At 36.6% G+C, this 24457-nt stretch overlaps 1 protein-coding gene across 5 annotated transcripts in view; it reads right to left on the reverse strand.

The window, feature by feature from the left end:
• The window catches only part of Kcnip4 (potassium voltage-gated channel interacting protein 4), a 1070438-nt gene that overhangs the window by 179728 nt on the left and 866253 nt on the right, over positions 1-24457 (reverse strand). The window lies entirely within an intron of this gene.

The following is a 24457-nucleotide window of genomic DNA, read 5'->3' on the forward strand; positions in this document are numbered from 1 at the left end:
TTAATGCTACCAGACAAAATGATATTTCAATAGATAAATGGGAAAGAATTGAATTTTCAGACCAATGATTTTCCATAGATGTCAAGATTGATATTTAATGCCACAAAAATACATTTCTATTCTTTGTTTAATCAGCAAGCAAAGTTCATCACCCTCCTGTATCACCCATTCTAAGCAGATCAATGTCTTCCCAAAAGGAGATCCATAAGACTTGTTTACAGTCCATGCCTGAACTTTCACCTCTCATTCTTGTCTGCTTGTTATACATAATGAGCAGAGACTCATAAGAAGTGCACTATATCGCTGAGATCCAGGACTATGTATCATTAACACCCAGAAAAGTGTGGTGATTTCTTAATGAGCAGAGCTAATAAGATACCTGAAATACCTCCTCTTTCTCTCTCTCTCATCTTACTAATATTTCTCCAATCTCGTTAATGAAGGAGGCATTATCAGTCACCAAAAACAGCCAGGTTAGATGCCACTTCTGAAAATGAGAATGTATTTTTCAAGTAAAGAAGAGTCTCAGAAAATAGATACCTGTGCTTCTCCAAAACAAGAACAGAAACATGAATGTTCTCTGTGTATGGCTTTAGGGAAATATTATGAACAAATAAGTCAACCTCCATGTCTCAAAGCTATATTATATATCTATAGTGCATCTAATATATATGTATATATATATTTGTATAATGTTTATTAAAGTTATTATCAAAACAAGTATTAGCCCAAATGAAATATAAGCTGGAGACAGAAAGGGTTTCAGGAATGTAGACAACTATATGGCTCTAAAATAATAAATCATATCCATAATAAATCATAATACATATTAGGTACCCTAAATTGCCAAAATAGAATAATTTTGTCCTTTGTATATGGACAGATTGAAGAAATTCCCTATAAACCATCGTCTTACTAATCCTGAGGGCATACCATAGGTATTACTTTGTCCAAGTGGAAGCAAAGTACATGTTTGTTAATAAAATGCTTAGGATGCTAAAATTAAACACTAGAAAATTCCATAAAGTATATAAAATACAATGTTTGATGTAGGGATAATTATAATCTGAATTACTCAATTTTACTTTGTTGTAGTCAACAAAGAATAATCACTGTGAGAGCAGAAAGATCAATCAAGATAGAACCAAAGAGCACTTGCAACAAGAAGGATCTTAAGACACTGTAGAATAATCAGTCAAACAAACAGGTCAGACAGTTACTGCCTATGGGATAGAGATGTTAGTTGCTAGATGCTAGCATGCCTGTACTTTGGCAGACATCACTAATCAGTCACAGATCTCTATCCTGCAGGGCCGAGGTACATCCTCTAATCCTTCTCAATTTTATGTGCTTGACAGCCAATTAGCTACAGTTGGTTGGTAAGATGAAATCGATTTGTCATCCCTGACTTACATTATTACTCCTATGATAGCTTGAGTTCCCTAATCCTATTACCCATCATCCTGTTAGATTTCTAGCAAATGACCTAGACTGTGTCATCTCTTTCAACCTCCTTCTTGAGCCATCAGTTACAGAGGATGGTAACTCCCATCTCATGCAGATTGCCTTCTGGCGCTGTGCATTTCTCTTCCACCTAAGTTTGAAAAACAGGGCTGGATCGAAACATCTTTCTCAATTTTATGTTTCTGTGATCATAAGGCCTGGAGAAATGATCTGCCTAAGTTAATTTAAGAGACGACACTCAGTTTGACTAATTTCCTGCTTTAATATTCCCATTTTATGAGAGAGCAAAAGAGGTGACTGTGGTCTAATTGAAATGATTATTATTTGAATGAAATGGAAGTGGTGAGATGGGCTTCATAATTTTGCTTTTTGGCAGTGCTCAATGATTTTGTAACTAGTCTTTCTGTCATTCCTTCTTGTCTAGTCTTAACACTTACTAAAGTTTCAATATCTCATATTTCAAATTTATGTGTTATTTTTCTAAATTTAGTTTTATATGTGTTGATAGGAATTTGCCTAACTTTGTACTGGAGTTAGACTAGGTGGGCATTCAGTGCTTACTTACATCAAATTAAGTTGCACATAAGAATAGGTGGGCTTTCCCCTCCAAATGGAGTCACATGCACAGAAATGATACTGTTTATTATTTATCACAAAAATTATCATTTAACCATTTTTACACAGCTCTTATGTTTTGTAATTTTACTTGTAACTAGAGGGTCATGGACCCTAGAAAAATTGATAGCCACTATATATAAATCACAATAATTGTTAATTGCATTCTCAATACTTCTCTTTATGACTATAGATAAGTGTAGCTATCTTCCTTCCTCAAAGCAGTTTCTTTTTGCAATGGATGGGGTTTGTAGCAGAAATGTAGAAGTGGGTACAATGCAGAGAACAACTGACCATTGACATCAGGGTGACTAAATCCAAACATCAACCACTCTATTTAATAAAGTTTCAAGAAATATCCTGGAAGACATGGGTGGGAAGACTGTAAGAGCCAGAGGGCAAGAAAGTCTGTTGGGAGATAGTGTCTTTGCAATACAACAGGGAAGTTGCACCCATGAAATTTCTATAATAAAATTGCCTAAGAAAGTTCTTTATAATAGTAATACCAGTTGACATGCTATCTTAGTTACTTTCCTATTCATTTGCTAAGATTCCATGACCAAGGCAACTTATAGTTTATTGGGAGATTAGAATTTCAGAGGATGAGTCCATGAATATCATAGCAGGAAGCATAGCAGAGGGCAGACAGGTATGGTGCTGGAGCCATATATTTGAGTTTATATTTTGATACACAGTCACGAGAGAGAGAGAGAGAGAGAGAGAGAGAGAGAGAGAGAGAGAGAGAGAGGAGAGAGTATAGGGAGGGCCTTTTGAAACTTTAAAATTCACTGCTAGTAGCATACTTCCTCCTTCTTTCTACAATTCTGATACCTCTTAATCCTTCCCAAACAGTTGTATCAACTGGGGACTGAGTATTCATATATATGAGTCAGTGAAGGCAATCCTCTTTCAGACCATCATGCTTTCTAACGTGGATGGGAGATCTCACAAAGCCTCATCACTAGGTGAAGAGTTAAGTTAGTGAGAATCAGTTTTGTACAGGGTCAGGACAAGGCCCTCATTACTTTATTCAGTCCCACAGAGTCCGTGCTACACACATACAAACAAGATTAAATGAACTAAATGGTATGTGTGTGTGTGTTTGTGTGTGTGTACATAAAACAACAACAATTTTAAAAAGAAGCAGTAAAGAATTGGAGAGAGTGTTGATATGGAAATGGGAGGATTAGAGGGGAAAGAAGGAAGAGTGGAAATAATATAAATACAGTCCTCACGCTTGAAATTCTAAAAAATTAAAATATATATTTAAGAAATGAATAGAGTGATGCTTTACAAATAAGCTTGTGGTATAAGAATACAACAATACGTTGAAAATAAAAGATAAGTATGAACAATAGAGATAAAAGGCAAGCTAAAGGAATATATTTTTAATAATTAGGGAATAAAAATGTAAATCTCACTTTGACCTTCTTAATGATAAAAGTGATAAATGAAGCAGAATCTCCTTCTTAAAAGTGTCTCATCATGGGTGTAAACGCATGAGGTACTGTAGAGCAAAGCTTTGGATCGGACGGAGCAGAATGATACAGTGAAGTAAGCACATATCAGAAATGAGAAGATGAATAAAGGCCATCATTTGCACAACATCTGCAATGCACATACACATTGTATATTAATGCGCAGCTGAGCCTTATGACCATTCTATCATGTACTAATAACTTTTATTAGCAGTGCCTTGATTTATAAAAGAAGAATGGTGGCAAAGAGAGGGAGGAAGAAAAGAAGTAAGGAAAGGAAAGACTGAAGATAGAGAGGGAAAGGAGGAAGGCAACTGAGAGGTTAGAGAGAAGGGGAGGAGGAAAAGGAGCCGCAGAAAGGAAAGTAGGGCACGGGGAAAGAAAGGAGCAGAAAAAAGAGAGACAATGAGTCTAAACTCTAGTCAAAATATGCAACTAGGATGAGAAAGACCCAGGATGGACTTTAGATTTTATTCCTCCAAATTCCACAAATTTTCTTCTATACCACTGTGATCTTGGGAGTAGGCATTTCAGTTCTTGTCACTGGTGATGTGTACTAATGGGATACAACTGCCCAGGGTTACTAGGACGACAAATGCTGTGATGGACACTCTCTGTTCATCACTGGTGATCACAGATGCAAATACATAATGTTCTAACTCGTCTGTCAGATGAGAAGACTGAAGTTCAGAGTTAGAATAGGAAGAGGGTCTGAAAATTCAACTGCTTGTGAATAGTTCCTAGAAAATTTAAGCCCAACTTCTCATGTCTAACACATAGCAGAGGGGAGAGGGATTGTGTGTAGGTATGCCTGAGTTTAGAGCATTGTGCTTTCGGTACCTTACAAATCAACCAGGTGTCCTGAACTTCTTGTTCATATATATTCACTCAAGAGTCCATGACCTTCCTCTATGGAAGGCAATTATCTAAGCTAATGCATGTGCATACCTTCTGGGGACTATTGTGGCTATTGTAGGCATTATTATTAAGCACCACTTTAAGAACATTAGTAATTATGATTTAATCCCCAGTCTGAGAAAATATAGGATTATCTAAAAATAATGCTTCAATTTGTATAAATATTAGGAGATATTGTTGGCTCATTTCATTTCTGATCTCTGATTCATTCATAAGTGCTGCCTGCATGAGGATAAGGATGGGAGTCAGGAGGCTGTCTGCTAAACTCCTTAAGGAAACTTGGTTCTCGGATCCAGCTTCTTATAAAATGACCAGCCAAGTCTTTGAGGCAGGTAAGGATTACTTCTGTACATTGCATTTTCTCTTATACAAATTGCTACTCTTCGATCTTCTGGTTTGTTCAGTAAATCTCTCCAAGAAAGACTTAATAGAAACTATTGTAAGAAAAGTGTAGCAGGGAAGAACTTCAGGGAAATTCACTGGACTGAGGAGAATCAGCTTTATGACCCAGAGGATGTGGTAAGCAGAATTTTTAATGCCCATTGAACTTCTGTCGGTGAGAAAACAAATTTAATGTAGCTTCGACAAAACCTATTGCTGTGCTTGGTTCTTCACTGGAGGGGAGGAGGGTAATTAATGTGGAAGAACATGTTGAAAAGGAAGACTCCTGGTAAAGTTACTGGGTAAGAGGAATTCTTACTACACTGTCTTACAACTGAATGTAAGCCAAAAATGTGAAAGCTTCCCCTGGAGACAGAACAGCACAGATTTCTTGCCTTTACTGTACAGTAAAAGCTGATGAAGGGGAACACAGCCTATCTTACCCCTGGAAGCAGAATTCAGAAGATGTAACTTAAACATAGACTAACCCCCAATTAAACTGAGAGTGAACTTGAGACTCAGTTTCCTAAATGCCTCTGATTCTTCAGAGATAAGCAAGATCATCTCTTTCAGAAGTTTATTATGGAATGTTTGTGAGAAGGCTGACCCATTTTTTTGGGGGGGGGGGCACATCCCTTTATTAAAAAAAAAGAATCCAAGGTCAATTATGAACTCTCTGTAGTTGACAGAAACGATCAAAAGAGTCATCCCTGTTGGTGGTCTCTGACATCCAGCAGTTCTGGAAGAGGGATGCTGATTTTCACCAGCAGGAAGAGCCACGGCTGCCGAAATCCTCCTGCCGGGGAATGAAGGATGGATATGTACAACTCGTGAAAAAATTGACATGGCTGGCTGCAACACTGGGGATTAATTCTTCACAGCTGTGGGATGTCAAGAAAAATTGAAATCCTAGCACCATGGTATCGGTTAAAGCCTGTAAGTGCATATAAATCTCTCAATGATTACCTGAACTAGTTGGAAGGGTCTCCATTAATGCCTGCTGTAGAGAGGTTAGTTCAAAACAGTGAGGGTTTGAGATAAGTAATTTTCATGTGAGGTAAGTCCATTATCTGAGAGTAGTTTGAAAGAAGATAATCATGGTGTTAAATAGATGAAGCAGTTGCCCTTTGGCCCGTAGACAGAAGTGACCAGAATAAATAAGTAGCCTTGGAAATTGTCTTAAGCAACATATTCTTGCTCTCCTGTGTTATGATAGTGCCTAGCCTATAATAATATTCACTTAGCCAATATTTACTCAGCATGGTTTCAGAGAGTGACCAGTGTTGAGTTTCATAAATAATCAAAAATTGGATTTCAAATTATGGAAATTATATCCATAAAGAAAATACTTCCATAACTTAGTAAAATCTAGAAAAAGAAAATTTCTGAGAGAGTGATTACAATGTTTTTCTCCTTTTGTTCTTGTCAAGTTTCTCTACCTAAAAAGCTTCCAATCAGTCTAAAAGTCACTCAAGATCTCTTTTTCTGGGACTTCTCCTAAATTTCACAATTGGAGTCAGTTGCTGTGCCCCTGCTCACCTCCATCACATTTTATGGCTTTTCTGTTTGTACATCTCCGGTCCCATTTTGAACCACTTATCGAGAAACAGTATCATTGCTAGAGTTGATAAATGGTGGTTAAAGCTGGGTTTTTTAAGAAGACTAGCTGTGCCTGTTCCTGCATTCCATATCTCCAGACTTGTGAGATGAGGAACAAAGTATATCAGCTGAAAAATGAGGAATATGGGCTTACTCACTTCACTGAGTCACACCAGGGATTAAATAAGATAAAAAATGCTTTGAAATCACCAAGCTCAGTGAAGTGTCTGCCAGTGTTGTTTTGGATATCAGCATTATCTTGCATTATGCGAGGCATAGATGAATAGACCAGCATAAAGTGGTTGACTATAAAAGATAAGTGCATCCATCAGGATCAAGCATTCTCAATTTCTTCTGTGTTGTTTTGGTGGCATGTTTCTTTACTAGTTCTTCACATAATTAGGTGGAAATAAATTAAGTAGTTAATAGAAGTATGGATTCCTGGACTGATTTTGATACTTCTTAATCCAAATTGAAATTTCTTGAACATATGTTTACTTGCATCCCTAAAGCATTTTCTAAAGAGTCAAGTGCAAAAATTGTAATAACCATACTTATGCCATACTGAGCATTAAACAGTATCTGGGATAAAGAAGTGAGTCTGGTTGGCCTGGTTAGTATTACATTACTTTTTCAGAAGCACTTTCACAAAATTAGGCATAACCGGTAAAGCAATAGAGACATTTTTTTGCTTGTTTATTTGTTGCTCTGGATATGGATTCATGGGTTTAGCCCCTGGTGTACCTCTTATGTGTACTCAATGTGCAGTCAATGCCCCAGAAAAGCATTGACTGTAGCAGGGAACATCTGTGAATATATATATATATATATATATATATATATATATATATATATATTTCGTCATTCTGGTAGATACTTAGTGGGTATCTACAACCATTGAAACACTGACCCAAATGTGTTCTTTAAATCAACTAATATTGTGTACTCAATATCCTTGCTAGGAATCCAATGATCAGTTTCCCCAAATCAAATCAAAACAAACAAACAAAGATCTTGAAAGAAGTAAAATCTGTTAGAAAGCTATGGGTTTGTACTGAAGATAATGAAAGACTAAGGACTAGGAGGTTTCTGATCAAAATGAAGAGGCACACAATTTCATATAAGAGAATTAGAAACTTTTTTTCTATGACTTTGGACACTTTGCATCATTCACATGGACCATATATACTGAAGACTTTTATACTTTCTGAGTATATTTTAATATTTGCAGTAACTTATTTCATAGGCTAATGTTGTAAACATAGTTCTATATTGTTGTTATTATGTGATTATTTTCCCCTTTCTACCAGCCATTATGCAAAATTTTTCACATTAGAAATGCAATAATTTAAGCCGGGCGGTGGTGGCGCATGACTTTAATCCCAGCACTTGGGAGGCAGAGGCAGGCGGATCTCTGTGAGTTTGAGACCAGCCTGGTCTACAAGAGCTAGTTCCAGGACAGGCTCCAAAACCACAGAGAAACCCTGTCTCGAAAAACCACACACACAAAAAAAAAAGAATAGAAATGCAATATCAAGAAAAAGATTGCAATACCAACCTGATACATAAGATGTGCACATTTGTGGAATAGTGGTACAGTTGTTATGGGAGTAACCAATAGTTCTTTGATTAGATTTTAGGCTTGCTCCTTAACAGGGAATCAACATGGGTATAGTAAAAAACTCTTAGCTCAGGAAGTGATAAACCCTAGGGTGGCATTCTCTCTCTCTCTCTCTCTCTCTCTCTCTCTCTCTCTCTCTCTCCCCTCCCTCCCTCCTTCCCTCCCCTTCTCTCTCTTTTTCTCTTTCTTTCTTTCTTTCTTTCTTTCTTATTTTATTTCTTTTTAAAGACTGGATTTCTCTGTATAGCCCTGGTTTTTCTAAAACTCCCTTTATAGATAGATATTGGCCCAAAACTCAGAGATCCACCTGCCCCTGCCTCTTGAGTATCAAATGGCCTCCAAAAGGTATATGTTTATAATCACAAATGTATGTTTTTTAGCCTAACTCAGAGAAGCCCCCTTCGTCTCTGAACAATGATTCATGCTAACACCCATAGCTGCTCAAAGTGCTCAGGATTGATGGCTCAGCATAAGCAAGACATTTATTTATAACATCACTCTAAGTCTCTGGAAAAATTGTGTAAGGGGGTAGAAAAGAATGGAAGAGATGGAAGACAGAGAGACAAAGCCTACCTTTTGGACAAGACACAGAAATTTCTATGAGAAACTTATACCTGTTGTTTTTGCTTAAATATGTGATCTGCATGAGAATGGTCCCTACAAAGTCAGACAGAGATGGGAGAGCTAGGTAAAGATTCCATCTCTCATTGTTGAGCTATTGATAACCAATGTAGATTATGTGCAAGAGGAGTGATTTCCTTTGGTTGTTTATTCTATGATGAGCCCACCAAACTTCAATGAATACCTCTAAATCAACAGTCAAACAGATAGATGGTCCTCACTAAACTAGTTATGAAACAAAAACAAAAAATCAGTGAATCTGGGAAAGCCACATGTAAGGAGTAAGGAAGAGAGAGATATGGGAGTGAGGTAAAAGAAAGTTGGAAGGTTTGCCAAAATATATATATATGAAAATTTCCAAGAAAAACAGTAATTAAATGATTCAATAAAGAAGAATAAATTTAACATATTTAAGTTAATATTTTTATCTTTTCAATGGCTATATTTAAGGAAAATCATACAGACACACAAAAAAGAAATAACTATTTTTTAAACATGGGATTATTTAATATTTAAAAATTTATGCTTCATTGGGATAGGATACCCTGTAGCCCAGGATGGCCTTAAACTCACTATGTTGTTGAGGATGACTTTGAACTATTAAGTATCCTGCCTTCTAATTACAGGTTTGCAAACAGCAAGCCCAGCTACAGACGGAATGTTCTTAAAAGATATTTTGTACATCAAATAAGAGAAATCTGTTTTGAAATGTTATCTGATTATTATTCTTCAATATTAAAGCACTCATCTTAAAAGTTCATCTTTGCATAAAGGCCCCATATTCGAAATTTTGAAGGGAGCTTAGATTTTTGAGAAATAAAAATCTAGGTATCCAGTGCTAAATGAAAGTGACTTAATTTTACTTCAAACCACCACAGAAGTCAACAAATAGTGCACAGTTGACATATATTTCCCTGCTCACTCTTACTGACTTCTCTTTTTTACTGAAAGAAAAAAGAAATTTACTATAGATAACTCAAGCTTCCATTCATCCCTCATAAATGATCATCTGTTTGTTGTACTGTGCAAAACTAAATTATGCCTGGCTCACAAACAAGCCATGTGTGTGTAAGATATAGAAATTCCATGTGAAAATTAAAATCCCAGAAGATCCTAGCTACAGACCTTCTTGCATGAATTTAAACAAACTGAGATCTCTTTCTATGGAAAGACAAATTATTGTAATTCACACTCAATCCATACATACCTACACACATTTAGTTAGAAGTGATTTCATAACTTATAATCCAAGTGTTCCTTAATATATGAAACCAGGACTTTCTGTTGGAGATGATCAAGAGTTCAGTGTGAGACAAACAGATCCCTCCCCTCTACTACGTCTCCTTTGGTTTCCATGGCAACACATCTTCCTAAATCATTGTCGAATCACTTGGCTATTCTTTCTTCATTCACACATAGTGACATATCAACAATAAAATTAAAGAACATAATGGATATTCATTTATTTTTAATTATAATTTAAGAATTTTATTCTTTTAACTAAGATAATCAGACACTTGTTCTGTATCTTCTTGGTAATCAAAGATGCATGTCAACCTCTTCATTCTGTGCTTTGTTGAAAATGTAGTCTCTGCTTGACATGATGGATTATTCAACAGTTTACATTTTTTTGTATAAACTATCTTAATGTGTTTTTAACCTCTAGAGAATTGATATTTACTGGATTTTACCAATGTTACTGGACAACACTTAATATATGTTTAGTCTATAAAGTATAAAATGTCCTGAGCCTTTAATAATTATAGTAACTAAGATCTGTTGCTGTTTTGTGTAAAAGAAGTCTGAGTTTTAGAACGATGAAATGATTTGTTCAAGACTAAATATCTCATGAATAATAGAGCAAGGATACAAGCCTGGGACTGGGAACATGGCTCAGTGGGTAAGGGCAATTGATCTTTAGCCTGAGGACCTAGGTTTATTCCTCAGAACTCAGAAAAGAGGGAACCAATTCTTACCAGTTGTTCTCTGACCACCATAGGAACTAGGCATCGTGTATGTGGACATACACACCCCAAATCAAACCCACTACATTCAGCTAATGACACTGCTGTTAGTGAGAGGGAAATTTTGGTTGGATCTGAAGACAGAAATGCATATGAGAGCCATAGTTAAAAATTTGTGGGTCAATAGTCATTCAGATATCATTCTTAGGCAACAGCAGTAATTCATACACTTACTACAGCAAAAAGCTATTGCTCTGACATTTTAAAAAGATGTACTATAGCTGAAATAAGCACGATCTTTTTGTTATAATTAACTGAATCCTCTGGTCTTCATCTCACTTCTTGGTGATTTTTCCTGGTTGCTCAATGGTAAGCCTAAAGCTTTAATGAACCACTTGCTATGCAGGCTTTAGGCTCACAGCATTTACTTTCCCCAGGGCACAAAGATGTGACTGTTCCTAGCCTGAAAGTGCTTAGCTGCTCCCATGGAAGTAAGGACTTTTGATTAATTTGAACACCAATGTTCTTGCCCTTTGAAAGAAAAATGGATCTACTGTGGAGCAATCTGTGATGACAGAAGAGCAAGTCAAGTATAATTCTTAGTTAGAGAAAGCTTAGAAATCTTATGTGTTTGCTTCCTCTAAGACAGAATTTAAATATTTGCTTCTATCAAAGAGAAGTAGACAGGAGATATTAAGAATGTGAGTTTAAATTAACCCTCCTGATGAGGCCTATCTTCATTCTTTTTTAAACATTGCTAATTATGGAGACAGACCGTACCTAAATTTTTTTTTAAAGCTGTAAAATTTATTTATTTATTTATTTTAATTAATTTATTTATTAAGGATTTCTGCCTCGTCCCCACAACCGCTTCCCATTTCCCTCCCCCTCCCCTGATCAAGTCCCCCTCCCTCATCTGCTCGAAGAGCAATCAGGGTTCCCTGACCTGTGGGAAGCCCAAGGACTGCCCACCTCTATCCAGGTCTCGTAAGGTGAGCATCCAAACTGCCTAGGGTCCCATAAAGCCAGTACGTCCAGTAGGATCAAAAACCCACTGCAATTGTTCTTGAATTCTCAGTATTCCTCATTGTCTGCTATGTTCAGCTAGTCCGGATTTATCCCATGCTTTTTCAGACCTAGGCCAGCTGGCCTTGGTGAGTTCCCAATAGAACATCCCCATTGTCTTAGTGTGTGGGTGCACCCCTCGTGGTCCTGAGTTCCTTGCTCGTGCTCCGTCTCCTTCTGCTCCTGATTTGGACCTTGAGATTTCTGTCCGGTGCTCCCATGTGGGTCTCAGGAAATTCGGGATCAACCTACCCCTGGATCCAGCAATACCACTCTTGGGTACCCAAGAGAGGCCCTATCACACAACAAAAGTATATGCTCAACTATGTTCATGGCAGCATTGTTTGTAATAGCCAGAACCTGGAAACAACCTAGATGCCCTTCAACGGAAGAATGGATGAAGAAAGTATGGAATATATACATATTAGAGTATTACTCAGCAGTAAAAAACAAGGACTTCTTGAATTTTGCATACAAATGGATGGAAATAGAAAACACTATCCTGAGTGAGGTAAGCCAGACCCAAAAAGAGGAACATGGGATGTACTCACTCATATTTGGTTTCTAGCCATAAATAAAGGACATTGAGCTTATAATTCATGTTCCTAGAGAAGCTAAATAAGAAGGTGAATCCAAAGACAAACACATAGGCATCCTCCTGAATATTAACCTTCATCAGGCGATGAAAGGAGACAGAGACAGAGACCCGTACCTAAATTTTGAAGACTTAAGAAGTAAAGGAAGGGAAGAATAGACAGGGTTTCTCAGTCTCTTCAGTCTCTTTGCTAAAGTCTGTGTATTCTTGGGAATTTCTTCAGACCGCTGTTGGTGTTTCCAAATTCATTTTGGATTGAACACTCCAACAGTGTTTTCAAGCAACGCATGGCATTTCAGAGTTCATATGAATACCAGCAGTTTTTCTGTGACTCATTCTGCAAGACAATGTGTAAGTTTCATAGGAAGAATCTGGTGCCAGAAGGAAATGCCACAACCAATACCATTTGTAACAAAATGAGTGATCTCTAAGTCTGGAACTGATTAGAGGGCTGCTATTGTTCAAGGTCCCAGGCCATTCATATCCATTAGACACATTTCCCTCCATTGCTGGGCTGAGCTTAAATTTATTCTGAGAGGGTAGCATATCTTCTGTAGAAAATTACCACAGAGTTCAAATTTTCCCCTACAGATCTGGCATATTCAGGTACTTTTGGGGCTGCAGTAGGACAGCCATATCATAGAAATTTTCTCTAAGAGTCTTAGAAAGTCATTGACAATAATAGCCCCAATTATGGGTAAACTTGTGCATTTAAAATATATTAGCTAGGCAAATCAGGCTTTGGCTTATAAAGATTTTTGCAGTCACAGAATTTCTTTACTGATTTTGTACTTTTTTCTTGAGTAGATTCTGTAAACTCTTAAGCTGTATAATAATTTATTGTTGACTCAGTGTAGGAGGTCTGCACAACAACACCAATGCAAGATTACCCTGGAAGCATCAAACTTTTAGCATGAAGTCTTGCTCTTGCAGTATTTTAATGAGATACAATTTCAAAGAGAGTGTTAGCTACGTAGTTGCTCTGACTGTGAAGCAACAAACTGGCTGATTCCTGTTGGGTCTTTTCAAGCATTCACAGCAGTGAGGAGTTAATCTTCACTTTTCAGTCAAATGATTTTTAGAAGACTGCACTAATTCTAGCTTCAGTGAGCTAGTGGTGTTCAGGAGACTGGAAACAGTGAGGACAGATGCATCATTTTATTATTCATTCAGGTGTGTCTATCTTCTCATTGTTTTATCATTAACCGCCTTCCCTTGTAATTTGTTTAAATCAAGAATCACACCATCAGTTTATATGACTGCTACTCAGTTGATGATATTCTCTTGTTTATTCATTAGAGGGTTTCTACAAACAGGCTCTGCATAACTACAAATTGCTGGAACTATAAAGTCATATGTCTTTAGTCGTTTACAATATAACTTAGAATCTGGAACTCAACTACAAATGCACTATCCTGATTTTGTGACCCCGAGGTACCTTAATTCATAACTTCACTCATCTTTGTTTTAGGAGAAAAGTCTCTAGATTGAGAAAAGTGTTGGAATAAGACAATAAAAAACACCACAACTAAAAACTTCAGCTTCTGAAGTTTGATATTAGTTCCAGTTTGATATCAATCCTGGCATTGGGCAGCACATAAACTTGTTGTGGGAGTCCCTTCTGTGTGCTGTGATTACCATTAATGAATAAAGAAACTGCCTTGGCTTGCTGATAGTGAAGAACTTACGTAAGCAGGGAAAACTAGACTGAATGCTGGGAAACGGAAGGCATAATCAGAGGGACACCATGGATCTGCTCTCAGAGATAGACTTGCTGAAACTTTTCTGGTAGGCCATGACCTTGTGGTGATATACAGATTAATAGAAATGGGTTAAATTAATATGTAAGAGTTAGCCAATAGGAATCTAGAGCTAATGGACCCAGCAATGATTTAATTAATACAGTTTCTGTGTGATTATTTTGGTGCTGGGCGTCTGTGACACACAAGCAACCACCTCCAACATAAACCAGAGATGTTACTAGTTTCCTTGATCAAATTATATAATATATAAAAATGGATAAATATAATACATAATGATATTTAAAATGTTGAAAAAATGGATAAATATAATACATAATGATATTTAGAATGTTGAAGAACTGATTCTAGGACAAGTAACAAAACAAATTCGCAAAATCAGCAAAATCATACATTTTGACAACTTTATTCATGATGCTTAGTATTTTACTGCCGATAAGTATGTAAAAAGAGGGGACACTTAATCACTGGTTAGAAAAATTGTGCTATAATATGAAACATTAGTGAGGACTTCCTTATATAACAAGTCAAAGGTGTATGTTTGATCTCAAAATCATTGCCAGGACTCAGAGCTTTCTAAAAATGGATGTTATAATGTAAGATATGTAGTTACAAACATGAAGCAGGGTTCAGAATACTTCAGTAATTTTTCTTGGACTCACAGTAAGCATGCTTCATGAGCAGAGTGCAACCACTGTCCTTGTCAAGTCCTAAAGTTTGCTAAACTTAATGTTGTCATACCGTTATTCAAATGCTTTTGAAGTTTCATATAGGACCCTGGGTAACTCATGAGTTTATCTTAACTTCCAACATGGAGACTGAAGATTTTGTATCTTCTTGCTTCAAGCACCTATGATTCTTTGTTCCAGGTTTGTCATATTAGCAAGCTGCCCCCTTCGCTTAATTAAGTTGAGCATGGGTGTATTAGTGAAGATTTCTTCTTAGTGTTACATACCTAAGGGAAGCAACTTCAATGAGGAAAGATTTGCTTAATGTTGTGGCTGAATAGGGCTCAGTTAATAGTTTACTGCTATTCTTTTTAGGGGCCTGTGTTAAGGTAGAAGAATGTGCCAGAGGAGGATAATCATCTCTCAGAAGCTAGGGAATAGAGAGTATTAGAATGGGACCAGTGCAAGGGATAGTCCCTAAGAGCATGCCTCTGATGTCCTCTTTGCTGAAGATAGACCCAGGCAGCAAATTTTCATCAACTCTCCAATACCATCAAATCATGAAATCATCAGTGAGTTTAGCAGTGATTATGTCACAGCCCTACAGATCCAACTACCTCATAATGAGCAAATCCACCAGCTAGGGACCTAGCCTTCAGTGCACAGCATTCTTTAGGTGACACTTGATATCTAAACCACAGAATGATTATACACTTAAAAAGAGACATGATCCCTTCCCATGTCCTGAAAGGCCTGGGGAATATTTATGTGAATATGCAAAGCAGTAACTTCACAGCATCAATTTTCCTGAGATCTACAAATCTAGATATCTACAAATATTTAAAAGAAAATATCTCTTTTAAAATTTGAATAATCTAATTCTTTCTCACCGCCAGGATTGATGGTTTAGATTTCCTGCTTGATAAAAAGTTAAGCCCTTCCTATAAGAGAAACACATGCTAATTTAAAAGAGAGGAAAGCGGGTGGAGCATCTTTAAGCTACAATTAGAATGTTGCCTGCACAGAGTTAAATTTCCAAACACATTGTAAGTGGACTTAGCAGTCCAGCTCTAAGACGGTATTTTGAAATCACCAGTTGCCAACAATATGGAACTTCCCAGTATCATCTTTAGTAACTGCCTTCTAAGTATCGCCTGATTAACAGCATTGACAGTGTTCTAAGTGTTATTTTGATAAGCTGGTGAGTTCAAATCACTGAAAAAAAAAACTCTCTTTATGGCAAAGTTGTGTGATTGCTTTATAGAATAAACACACTACCAGCCCACAAATCACAATCGCAGAGAACCTAGACAATAATGAGGACCCTAATAGAGACATAAATAGATCCAATCTACATGGGTAGTAGAAAAAGACAAGATCTCCTGAGTAAATTGGGAGCATGGGGACCTTGGGAGAGGGTTGAAGGGGAGGGGAGAGGAAAGGAGGGGAGCAGAGAAAAATGTAGAGCTCAACAAAAATCAATAAAAAATAAAAAATAAAACAAACATACCTTATATAAATGTCAAGACAGTTAAATCAATTTATTTTCTTGTCTCACCAAAAATTATTCTTGTAAGATTCTAACCTAAAAACAAAATACTAAATATATAAGCACATAATATACAAAGATTTTTATTATATAATTTTTCAAAATCTGAGAAAACTATAAAGCTAAAGTATTATAAAATATAACATAGATATTAAATATTTATGAAGGCTTAGCAATCTAATACAGAAATATTGATGCTCTAATATTGAATTTAAAGTTATATAAAAGCTATAAGAGCTAGAGAATTATTAGGTTTATAGGCTAAACAAAGCTTAGTCCTGCTAGTATATGCCAAATCTATCCCATTTCTTATTTTTTTTTTTGTAACACATGCCAGTTCAGGACTGCTTTATATATAAGTAACTAAAAAACAACTTTAAAAAATATTTCTTAGTTCATGAGTATTTTATGGAATTCTAATCTTTTGTCATTTTATATACCTGTCCCAGTTCCCACTCCCCCGATTTTTCCCTCAGCCCAGCCTCCCAGCCGTTTCTCAGAGAGGGTAAGGTTCCCATGGGGAGTCAACAAAGTCTGACACATCACTTTGAGGCAGGACCTAGGCCCTCTATCCTATATATAGGCTGAGCAAAGTATTCCTCCAAAAAGAATAGGCTTCAAAATGTCAATCCAAGAACTAGGGATAAACCTTGGCCCCACTGCCAGTGGCCCCACAGACAGCCCAAGCCATGAAACTGTCACCAATATTCAGTGGGTCTAGTTTGGTGCCATGTAGGTTTCTCTGCTATCAGTCCAGAGCTCTCACTGGCTCATGTCAGCTGTTTCTATGGATGTCATGACCCCTTTGCTCATATTTTCACTCCTCCCTCTTTTTGACGGGATGTTGCAAGCTCAGCCCAGTGCTCCACTGTGTATCTCTGCATCTGCTTCTACCAGTTGCTGAGTAAAGGTGCCATGATGACATTTAAGATAGTCTGACAATAGGGCAAGGCCAGTTCAGGCACCCTCTGCACAATTGCTTAGGGTTTTAGCTGGGGTCATCCTTGTGAGTTCCTGAGAATTCTGTAGTACCAGGTTTCTTTCCAGCCCCATAATGACTTCTTTAATAAAGATATCTCTTTCTTTGTTCTTCTTCTCTGTTCTTCCCCCCTCTCACCCATCCGGTTCCCTCATGTTCTCCTCTTCCCTCCATTTCTTCCCTCTCCCTCCCTTTCTGCTTTCCTTCACCCATCAATTCCAATTTTCTCAGGAGATCTTGTCTAATTAACCTTCCCAGGTGGTCCACATATGTCTCCCTTAGGGTTCGCCTTGTTACATTGCTTCTTTGGGGTTGTAGACTATAGGCTTGTTATCATTTGCTTTACATCTGATATCAACTTATGAGTGAGTACATACCATTTGTCTTTCTAGGTCTAGGTTAACTTATACATTCAAATTTCAAGATGTCATTGTTTTTTACTGCTTAGTAGTCATCCATTGTGTGAATTTACCATATTTTCTTTATTCATTCTTCAGTTGAGGGGCATCTAGGTTATTTCCAGGTTCTAGATATTACAAATAATGCCACTATGAACACAGTTGAGCAAATGTCTTTGTGGTATGAGTGTGCAACTTTTGGGTATATGCCCACGAGTGGTATTGCTGGGTCTTGAGCTGGGTTGATTTCAAGATACCCGAGAAACTGCCATACTGATTTTCAAAGTGGCTGATTCAACTTCATATGGAAAAACAAAAAACCATGGATAGCCAAATCAATCTTGTAAAAGAAAGAAACCTCTGGAGGCATCACCTCCAGACTTCAAACTACTATAGAGCTATAGTAATGAAAACAGCTTGGTATTGTCATAAAAACAGACAGGTGGAACAGTGGAATCAAATTGAAGACCCTAATATTAATCTGCACATCCATGTACACTTGATTTTTGACAAAGAAGCTAAAATTATACAATGGAAAAAAGAAAACATCTTCAACAAATGGTGCTGACATAACTGAATGTCAACGTGTAGAAGAATGCACATAGATCCATATCTAGCCCATTGCACCAGACTCAAGTACAAATGGACCAAAGACCTCAACATAAATGCAGCCACATTGGACTTCATTGAAGAGAAAATAGGAAGTAGCCTTTAACACATTGACATAGGCGACTACTTCTTAAATATGACACCAGCAACACAAACACTGAGAGCAACAATTAGTAAATGGGACCTCCTGAAACTGAAAGGTTTCTGTAAGGCAAAGGACACTATCAATAAGATTAAAATGCAGTCTACAAAATGGGGGAAAATAAAACATCCATAACCCTACATCATACATTGGACTGATGTCCTAAACATACAAATAATTCAAAAAACTAGATGTCAAAATACCAAATAATCCAATCAAAAATTGGGGTACAGATCTAAACAGTGATTTCTCATCAGAAGAATTGCAAATGGTCGAAAGACACTTAAGGAAATGTTCAACATTCCTAGACATCAGGGAAATGCAAATCAAAATGACTCTGAGATATCATCTTACACCTGTAGGAATGGCTAAGATCAAAAACACAGATGACAGCTTATGCTGGAAAGGATGAGGAGTAAGGGGACTCCTTTGCTGGTGGGAGTGCAAAACTTCTTAATTCTCTTTGAGATGGACAAGCAGCACTTGGATCTAGCAGGGGCTAGCCTGGCTTACTAACTCGTATTGGGGTTCTTGTTGGGAATATAGACAGTACACAGAATATGAGCATCAGAGTACATTGCCCTATTTTCATGACTGATCCAGACTAATGCAAGACCACTCTGAAATTACATCTGAACAAAGGAAAAAAATCTTTCAATCTGAAAAAAAAGATTGTTCTTTTACCAAAAAAATAAGCTTTCACTTTTTTGACTTTTAGTTAGGTATAGATGAAATTAAGATGACCCTTGAGACAGTCATGCTGTCTTCCTAGCAACAGACACTACAGACCAATTCCCTGCTTCCTTAAGCCCTCTTCAAATGTACTCATCATAGACTACAACACCACTGATATTTTCCTGACACTCTCTTTACAAGATGCTCTACATTTTGTGTATAGTGCAGTGTATCTCCCTCCAGTGAGCAATGACCTCAACTTACTCAGCCACAACTATATTTTTTCTGATGCTGTCTACTGCTATAAAGAACTGAGAGATAGAAACTTTTGCTCTCTACATGTACCTTCACCACCCAGTAAAGGCTGTAGTTTTCTAGATAATGAGATGCAGAATGAGATTTGAAAGTAAGTAAAACGGAATCAGACCCAAGGAATATCAACTTGAAGCACGTTGGCAATTCTAGAGAAGGCACCTGGTGTTTTACTAGATCCACAGACTGATTGTCCATGCCAATGTGACTTTCGAAAGACAGCTTAGGAAGCTGCCTTTACTAAAAATTTATAATTGATATCTCTAACCTTAGCATCAGTCTCTACCATCTGTTAAAGTTTTCAATCTTCTAACTCTTGAGTTTCAAATATCACCACCTTCTTTCAGGAATCCCCTGTCCCCAAAATCTAGCAACCAGAAGATGAAAGGATGATTCTTGTAATTATTTTTAAAGAAAGCTTTACTTTTTTTTCCATTTTGCAAAAATTATTCATGAGCCATTTGGACTCTAAGCAATTTGGAAGCTTTTTAAGGACATGAAAATATCCCACTATCTTCAATTCCCCTCCACACAGTAGGTGCTTCATGAAGATATGATAAACGGCAGCGATAAATCTAAAATTCTTTCCCAGTTACAGAACTGGATGGGCTACTTTCCCATGCAAGCCAAGGTCCATCTGAGTCAGGCATCTGCAGCTCACAGCCAGATATTTCAGCTTAAATTAAGTCCTAGGGTCATGGGTTTCGATGCACCACATAAGAGGCATTTTGCTACGAACTCAGAAAAAATAAATCATCACAACTGTAATCAGGTAATAAAAATTGTAAGGCTGCCATGGACACTTAAAAATGTCATTGTAGATCTTGGATTCCTCTCCTAGTGCATGAAGCAAATTATTCTCATTCTATTGGTGTGTGTGTGTGTGTGTGTGTGTGTGTGTGTGAGAGAGAGAGAGAGAGAGAGAGAGAGAGAGAGAGAGAGAGATAGTGCTAAACACCATGGATGATCAAAACCAAAGAGAAATAAAGCTGTGTCTACTCTTCACACATTCTTCTTGTTGTTCCAGGAACCCCATATGGTGCACCAGGTCCCTGTGCTTCCACAGCAGTGTTGTCTCACCCATTGCCTTTATATAGTACTTGCATAATCACCTTTCCTGCATATAAATTTGATATGTTTCTATTTATCAATAACAGGACAGCTTAAAGGAGCCTTTATCTTGTCCACCTCTGAATGTTTCTGAATTTTCCATTTGGTTTTTGTTACAATCTTCATGGAATATCTTGCTTGGGTAGGTTTGTGCTGATATATATTAGACTAAGTGTTTATTAAGACAAATAGTCAACTTCTATTCATCTCCTGGGATTAAACAGAATACATACTGCAGAAAATAGAAAAATACTGAATGATATTATTGCTGAGATACGTATATTCAAATATGAGTCATTATTGAAGCTCATTGAGGCATGCATGGTGGATTATACTGTGGACAACAATTGAAGATCCTGAAAGATAGATCGTTTCATCTGCCAGAATTTTTCAGTTATTCCACAATGGACTTCTAGATCAAGAACTGTGAACTGTGCCTTCCACATTTCTTATCTTATAAGTAGGATATTTAAAACCATGCTTACTTGAAATGAAAGAAGTGCTGTTTTAGAACAGCTGCAGGCTGCAGATATTGTATTAATTAGGAATTTCTGCTGAAACTGTAAATTGACAGCTAACTATGAGTATTTTGTTTACAAGAAAATTCTATGTGTATCTTTTGTACACAAATTATAAATCGTTTAGCTAGTTTCTCTGTTCTGAACAGCCTTTTACCTACCCCCTGGATAATCTATGTGAAACATTTGTTATCCTTAATTATTTCTTCAAAGTTGAATCATGAGAGTCAATGGTTCTTAGGTGTTAGGGAATAAGTGTAACTGGAACCAATGCTAGGTGACCTTAGCAGCCACAGCTCTATGTGGTATAAACATTCCCCTCCTGTATCCATCTAGTGTCAGGTTTAAGAATCCAGTTTTAGTTCTTTCTTCCAACTGGAATTCTCCTTCCTCATTCTCCCAGCTGAGGAATTGCTCTTCCACTTCTAGGTGCTGTACAGTATTTTCCTAAGAAACCTCCCACAAACCTTTTTTTTTTTTTAAAAAAACATTTCTCACCTTAATGCTGCCTTCAATGAACATTGCTTAAGTTTATGCTCACAATTTAATTTCTTTTATTTTCTTTGATAAATATTTTTGTTACTACAATGTGTAGTCTCTGAGGGACTCTTCCATTAATGTCCATTTTCAGCATTTCATCATCTCAATACAAAACCAAGCAAAGGACATTCAGCATTCACATTAATAATACAATATGATTTTGATGGCATTCTATAAGTATGAAATGACAACAATCTTATGTTTTCTCTACTTCTTTTCTTAATGAGTGACTGTGTAAAACCTCAATAATTATATTAATACTTCATTATTCATTTTGTATTACTGTTATTATTATTATTTTAAATGTATAGGTGTTTTAAATGTGAGTATGTCTGTTTACCACCTGCATGCCAGATGCTCTGGGAGATTAGAAGAATGTATTAGAGTTTCAGACAGCTATGAGCTATTAGGTGCATGTTGGGAATCAAATCTTGGTCCCCTGAAAGAGTTTTTGGTGCTCCTATCCACCAAGACATCTCTCCAAAACCCATTACACATTTTAAGTTTTTTTGTTTTGTTTTGTTACAAACCACTGATTTCTAAATATGACATTTGAATTGAAGGATTTTAATTTAAAATTGTCAAAACTGACAAACTATTTTAAAAGTGGAGAACAGTGTCTCTCACCATTTGTTTTTATTGCTGACCCTTCCAGATCAGGCATATCAGGAGCCATCTTATTGATGTTACAACCTCAGCCAAATCGTTTGCAATCTATACTGTTATAATCAGTGTCTTTTTGTTCATTTGGTTGGTTGGTTTGGTTAGGTTTTTGAGATAGAGTCTTTATATGAAGCCCCGCTGTCCTTAAAATTGCTATGTAGAACAGGTTGGCCTTGAACTCACAGAAATCTGCCTGCATTTGCCCTCTGAGTACTGAGGTTTACTGTTACCAAACCTGGCTCTGGTCTGCTTTTTAATGCTTGCAGGTACAAAGTATACACGTGATATTTCATAGCTTGAATTTTAGCTACTCTTTCCCTTGATCCCCAATGTGACTGGTAATTATAGGGCCAGGTTCATTTTATCTATGCTTAGAGATTGTCGTATTCTGTAGAAGTGTATACAGAAAGCCTCAGTTGCAGCTCTCATATCCTGCCCATGTCTCATCATCAATCGGCTCTACATGAATTTCTTTGTCAATATCATTGGATATAAGTCAATGATGATTAAAACTCAATGTAGAATTTAGAAAGATGTTAAGAAGACTACTTTGTTTGTTGTCCTAATCTATAATGAGGGTCACTAGTCTTAGCATGCTTAGATCCCATGCTTAGGTTGAGGTCCATGCCTTTCATAAATCAGTTGGCTGTTGTATGATCTTATTTTCTGTGAGTATATTTCTCTTTGATATTTTACTAGGTTTTGGGAGTCAATTCTAAACAAGAGAAATCTCTCCACATATGTTTATATTTATTCTCTTTACATGTGTTAGAGCAGGCCAGTCACAAAACCAAAGGCTGTGGTAAGAAAAGCATTCCATAACATCAATAGCACTGGTCTTGAAACTTCTCTCAGATCCTAGGAGGTTTGTTCTTTGATACCTCATATACCTTCACTTATATCTATATAAACGGAGAGAGCTGAATTGGATCAGCATTATTTAAAATGTGTTGCAGGTCAAAGCAATCTCTTCACATCAAAAGACGATGACTCTTGTGTTATATATGGTGGCATTGTACATAATTAAGACTTGTTCATTGAACACAGATTTATCTCAGATTATTGTACATCATACACAGACTTTATAAATATGTTGTTATATCTGTATTTTGGGGGACATAGAGAGACTTAAGTCCATGTATAACAATAACTTGGATATCTTCTTCAAGGCTTCATTTCAAATCAACTCCAAAATTCATTGACTCTGTTAGGGAGGAGTTAGGTTTACAGTTCTATCACCACACATTTGAAGCTCAAACTTGGTGTCAATCCCAATACTTAGTTTACTTTATTTAAAAGTGAATATCCTAGTCATTGTTATGGGTCTGTAGATAATAAATACTTAATGTATTACAGTGTTGGGAAAGCTAATATGACTCAAATAAATTCATGGTAGTTCTCGACTTTAGTACCCAGCACTAAAGTAAGACCCCTTTTTCACAACACACTAATGCTGAGAGCACCACACCCAGAAAACAAATACTACTAAATGACTAACATGAGGTCAATGCAAACTACTGTGATTGTAGAAATTGAAGTTATTCTATTGTATTTACACAAATACCATGTTAACTCATTGAGGTAGACTCTCAAGAAAATTAAAAACTGTTATTGAACTTAAAGGTTTACTTATATATTGTTTTTCAATTAAGAATTAAATGGAATTACTATATAAATGAGGAACAAATCAATGTCTTGGATCTTATTTAATTACAATACCCTTTTTGTTATATATAAGAAGAACTTGTCATATCTTGAGAATACTTTAAAAATGTGAAAATGACTTGAGAACTTTTCACGGATTTTGGCTTAAAAACATTAGACATTCTTAAACCTATTTTGCAGGGGGAATGACACTGAAGTTAAAATATACTGTTAAATATTACCATATTGTAAAAAACAAGACATGTATCAGAAGTAACTGGAGATGATGTCTTCTTGGCTATCACAATCTTGAAGTTAGAATGATTATGGTAAGTCCCTCATTATATACTATCTGAGAAGCAATTGCTCATAGCTTAGCATTCATGTAACTGAAAGGAATATGAGCAAGGACCCCAGAATCTGAATTTTTTCAGTAGAGAAATAAAAATGAAAACTTGTATACACAATTGGCATCAGGCGACTTATGTTAAGAACTTCCAAAACATGTTATTTCAGTAGAACACTATCTCGTATTTATGTATGTGCACACATGTGTGTTTGCATAATTG

This window comes from Microtus oregoni, unplaced genomic scaffold, assembly GCF_018167655.1.
Source record: "Microtus oregoni isolate MIOR12 unplaced genomic scaffold, Mior012 000090F_ref0000504, whole genome shotgun sequence".
Taxonomy (NCBI): Eukaryota; Metazoa; Chordata; class Mammalia; order Rodentia; family Cricetidae; genus Microtus; species Microtus oregoni.